Source organism: Colobus angolensis, unplaced genomic scaffold, assembly GCF_000951035.1.
Source record: "Colobus angolensis palliatus isolate OR3802 unplaced genomic scaffold, Cang.pa_1.0 Scaffold311, whole genome shotgun sequence".
Classification (NCBI taxonomy): Eukaryota; Metazoa; Chordata; class Mammalia; order Primates; family Cercopithecidae; genus Colobus; species Colobus angolensis.
In genome coordinates this window covers 378629-384060 of record NW_012116389.1, presented here as the reverse complement: position 1 = coordinate 384060, position 5432 = coordinate 378629, and the positions used below count along the sequence as shown (strand labels likewise).

The 5432-nt window shown below is 43.2% G+C and overlaps 1 pseudogene; it reads left to right on the top strand.

Moving 5' to 3' along the window:
* The first annotated feature begins 2538 nt into the window (after window positions 1-2538).
* LOC105518085 lies at window positions 2539-2850 on the top strand (annotated as a pseudogene).
* The last annotated feature ends 2582 nt before the right edge of the window (window positions 2851-5432 follow it).

The window sequence follows — 5432 nt, the reverse complement described above, 5'->3', positions numbered from 1 at the left end:
ACCCAAGGAAGATCAGAGGCAACTGGAAAATGTCCTAGAAAGGTTTGAGACAAGAAATTGGGGCAGACCAATCAGGATTGTTTTCAAGTCAGTTGTGACTTGTTCAGGGCTTGCTGACTACTTTACACTGGCCCCTCCTGGGAAGTCCCATATGGCTTAGAAACCAGAAATTGGGCACTCTCTGTGGGTTGTAAACCTTACCTGAATATCTCTTGGATCTCCTTCCTTGTTCAGGAGCTCTTTGGGTCCTAGATGCCCATATTCTGTGGTTACATATGCAGCAGAGGCCTGGTCTGCCTCTCAAGGTCCTTGAATCCATAAGCATTTAGGTGGAGAAATGCCCAGTTTTGGCCTCTCCCCCATACATCTTTCCCTCCTCAGGCACACATGTATAAAGAGAGAACTCTAAAGCCAAGCTCACCAAGGAGTGCAGTTAAATGAGATCATCACCCTGAATAGTCTTCTCCCTGTTCTAGTCTCTTATCTATGAGTGTGGAAGTCTAGAGGGCCCTGATATGGTCCCCCATAGGCCTTAGCAGCCACATCCCCATGGCTTTGCTGGGTGTAGCCTATGTGGCTGCTCATATGGGTTGGAGTTTTGTGCCTGAAACTTTCCCAGGCAGGTGTTGTATGCTACCGATGACTCCACAGTTCTGAGGTGTCAGTGATGGTCCGGCCCCCACAGCTCCACTAAGCAGTGCCCTAGTGGTGATGCTCTTTGACAGCTCCCACCCCACATCTCCACTAGGCATTGCTCTAGTCGGGGATCTCTGCAGTAGCTATGTCCCTGTGACAAGTCTCTGCCTGGCCTCCCAGGCTTTCAGCAACAGTCTTTGAAATCTAGGTGAAAGCTGTCATATCTCCATAGTTTTTGCATTCTATGGACCTGCAAAATCAACACCATGTGGATGCCACCAAGGTTTATAACTTGTACCTTCCAGAACAGTGGGGGCACTTTGAGCCACCACTGGGGTAGCTGAGGAGCACTGTGCTGGAGTGTAGGGAACAGAGACCCAAGGGGATCCTGAGATGCAAGTCCGTGGAGGGTACCCTTGGGTCTGACCCCCAAGACCATTCTGCCCTCCTAGGCTGCTGGGCCTGTGATGATAGGGGCAGCCTTGAAAATCTCTGAAATGCCTTTGAAGTCCTTCTTCCATTCTTTTGATGATCTCTTCTCTCTGTACTAATCACCTTAGCAAAAAGTTGCTGGGCCACACCCTTGGTGTTCTCTCCCAAACACTTTTTTACTCTCCACATGGCCAGGCTGAGAGTTTTCCACATCTTTCCATTTTGCTTGCTTTTGATTATAAATTCCATCTTTAAGTCATTTTTTTCCTTCTCACAGTTTAATTTGAGGGGTTAAAAGCAGCCATTCAGCAGCCTGAATGCTTTGCTGCTTAGATATTTCTTCCACAGATATTCTAATGAATTGCTCTCAAGTTCTACATTCCATAAAGCCCTAGGTCATGAACACAAAGCCCACAGGTTCTTTGCTAGTTTATAATAAAGATGGCCTTTACGCCAGTTTCTAATACCTTGTTTCTCAGTTCTTCTGAAACCTCATAAGAATGACCTTTACTGTCCATATTTCTATCAGCATTCTGGTCAGGACCACTTAACCAATCCCTAAGGAGGTCCAAACTTTCCCTAGTCTTCTTGTCTTCTAAGCCCTCACAAGAATCTAGGCTTTTTCTAGCCTGCTCCTGCAAATTCTTGCAGCCTGTACCCACTACTCAGTTCCAAATCCACTTCCACATTTTCAGATATTTGTTATCAGCAACAACCCCACTTCTTGGTATCAATTTTCTGTCTTACTACATTGTCTGTTGCTTATAACGTAATACCAGAAACTAGGTAATTTATAAGAAAAAATATTTCTTCCAGCCCTGGAGCCTGGACAGTTCAAGGTCAAGGGAAAACAAGTGGTGAAAACCTTGCTGGTGGGGACTCTCTGAAGAGCCCTGGGGCTGTGCAGGGCATCTCATGGTGAGGGGGATGAATGTGCTAGATTAATTCTCTCTTCCTCATCTTATAGAGCCACCAGCCCCACTCCGATGATAACTTACTAATTCAGTAATCCATGAATGGGTCAATCCATTCAAGAGGGAAGGGACCTTTAGGTCCAATCACCTCTTAAAGGCCTTACCTCTCGATTACTTCCATATTAAATTTCAATGTAAACTTTGGAGAAGATAAATATTCAAATCATGGTACCATCTTGGCCTGTCTGGGACAGAGGGACTCCCTGGGAGACAAGCTTTTTTATTGTTAAAACCAGGAAAGTCCTGGATAAACTGGGATGAGTTGGTCATCTTACCAAGTGATGAGGGTGGATGTTATACCCTATGAGACTTTAGCCATGGAATAGCAATGCCATCTGAGGCACAGAACAGAAGAGCTAAAGGGAAGAATCTCACCAAAGAAAGAGAGCATCTTCAGAAGAAGAAGAGGCGAGAATGATTCCCAGACAATGAAAGCAAGTGTGCTGCTGCATCCTGCACCCAGTGCCTACATCCCACCACCGTCGCCACCACCACCATGCCCGATAGAAAGGCTGACGGGGATGCTAAAGGAGATAAAGCCAAGGTGAAGGATGAACCACAGAGAAGATCTGTGAGGTTAAAACAGATCTTCGGATCTGTTTTTAGCCACTTTGGAGGAGCGGCTAAACCTGCTCCTCCAAAGCCAGAGCCCAAGCCTAAAAAGGCCCCTGCAAAGAAGGGAGAGAAGGTACCAAAAGGGAAAAAGGGAAAAGCTGATGCTGGCAAGGAGGGGAATAACCCTGCAGAAAATGGAGATGCCAAAACAGATCAGGCACAGAAAGCTGAAGGTGCTGGAGATGCTAAGTGAAGTGTGTGCATTTTTGATAACTGTGTACTTTTGGTGACTGTACAGCTTGAAATAATATTTTTATCAAGTTTTATAAAAATGCAGAATTTTGTTTTACTTTTTTTTAAAAGCTATGCTATTAGCACATGGAACACTTCATTGTTGTTTTAGGGGGAAGGGGCATATGTCACTAATAGAATGTGCCCAAAGCTGGATTGATGTGGGGAAAACACCTTTCCCTTCTAGTTTTGAAAGACTTCCCCTTGGCTCCCAGGAGGAGGGATTTCCTGACTTTGACACAGATGGTCACCTTGGCACAAAAGCCTTGTAGTATTTAAAAACAAAAATTTTTTTATGTCCCCTTCTCCCTTTCCATCCTTCAGCATAGACTTAACTCCCTTAAGCCCAGACATCTGTTGGGACCTGACCCCCAGTCATTGGTTACCAGTGTGTCAGGCAATCTGGACTTTCCAGTGATGCCACTGAGATGGCACCTGTCAAGACAGCAGTGGTTCCATTTCTAGATTGTGGATTTTCAGACAAATTCTGCCATTTTCATTTCACTTCCTGAAACTCAGGGTCGGCTTGTGAAAAGTTGTTCAACAACATGCTAAATGTGAAATGTCAACCATCACTCTAAACTTTCCCTGTGCGGAGCATCAGACGAAGACTTCATTGGGTTTTCCAGTGGCTTCTGGATTTTTGGTAGTCCTTTGAAGGAGGGAGTTTAAAATGTGTTGTATACTGTTAATGATTGTCTGCCCACATCCTGCCTGAAATACCATGATTGTTTATGGAAAGTATCTTTAATAAAGCTGGAAACAGTTTGGCTTGGAAAAAAAAAGAAATAGAACATCTTCTTTAAGGTGAATTTCTATGTTAAGAAAAGGATGTTGGAAATTGGGAATTCCTTGAATGTTGAAGATTGTAGGGGGATAGTCAAAGTTGATGACTTCCAGTTTCTAAGTCAAAATTGGGAGATGACCTCAGAGGTAGTAAACTAGGAAACTCTCAAAAGTTCAATTGGGATCAGGATAATCTAAGGTCCCAGTGACTGAAAGATGTCCCTAAAGAGAATATTTATAGTTGGTTAAAGCTCAGCTTGTCAGGAGAGCCACAAAACTGGCCTCAGAGCCATCCCATTGAAGGATTCCTTGCCTCAGATAACTTGGCTTCTAAGGTCTCACAGTTCCATGTCCATTGCATTACATATCCACCTCATCCCAGTTTTCTTCTTTTTTACCTGAAAAAAAGGACCTGTTTTAAAACACATTATTTTTTTCAAAAAACTCCCTTGAAAATTAAACACAATATAAAATGCCCTCTATTGTAGTTGTCAAGGGTAGGAAATCTAGTAACAACCTGGCCCCAGGACCTGGCTCAAGCTCTCATTCCCCTGATCCTTCACTATTTTTACCTTTATACAGTCGTAGTAGGAAGGTGGTAGTCTACAAGCCTACTAGACTGGAACAGGGCTTCCCATTTCACAGAAGTAGGATGGGACCTGCCTTCTCTGATGCAATTCTATAGAAATAATAGTAATGTTGATTTTTATTTATTGAAAGTATGCACCATCTAGCCTGGTTTCAGGCAAGCAACTCAACCCATGTCCCAGACCCCACGTATTTCATAAAGATAATACAGCCATGTGCTGTATAACTGTTTCAATCAATGATAGACTGCATATAAAAGGTGTTTCCATAAATTATAATACCGTATTTTTACTGTACATTTCTATGTTTAGATATGTTTTAATATACAAATATTCCTATTGTGTTACAATTGTCTATAGTATTGGGCATAGCACCATGCTGTAAAGATTTGTAGCCTAGGAACAAGAGGCTATATCATATAGCCTAAGTGTGTAGTAGGCTGTACCATTTAGGTTTGTGTAAGTAAACCCTTATGAGGTTCACACAACAATGAAACTGCTTAAAAATGTATTTCTCAGAAAATACTTTTGTTGTTACATGATGCATGACTGTACCTACCAAATAGGATTATCCCAAAGAATAAAATGAACAAGTGCTTCACACCTTGCCAAAGTTCTATACCATATTAGGAGACCTGCGACAATTGCCACATGGATGTGATGTTCCCTGAGAACCCTAAGTCCTGGAAATGTCAGTATTAGTCAGGACAGTGAGACTTCAAGTCACCGCCTGAACACTAAATGACAGGGTAAACAGCTCCAACAGTAGGACCACCTATCTAGGAGAGGGACAATCCCCATAGTCCCACTGAAAATTGCTTTCATAGCAGCTGACAAGGTTTGTGAAATCTCTGTTGCTTTCCAGTGAGGGGAGTGAAAATAGTTTGGCAGAACTGCAGGGAAAGGCCCATCTAGGCATAGGGTCAGTGACCAGAGATGAGGACTCTCAGGGCAGAGGCAGAGGCAGAACCATGTGTTCTGCAATGTTCTGCATCTGCAGAATCCTGCAGACTCCAAGGCTGCATCTCTGAAATAAAAAGAGATCCCCAGCCTACAAGATGAGGCCATAAGCCTTCCAAAACTCAGGTATTGACAACCATGCATGTGTTGAGTATATGGATATATAGATATCAATGTTGTTTTAGGGTTTGGGTTTTTTTGTTGTTGTTGT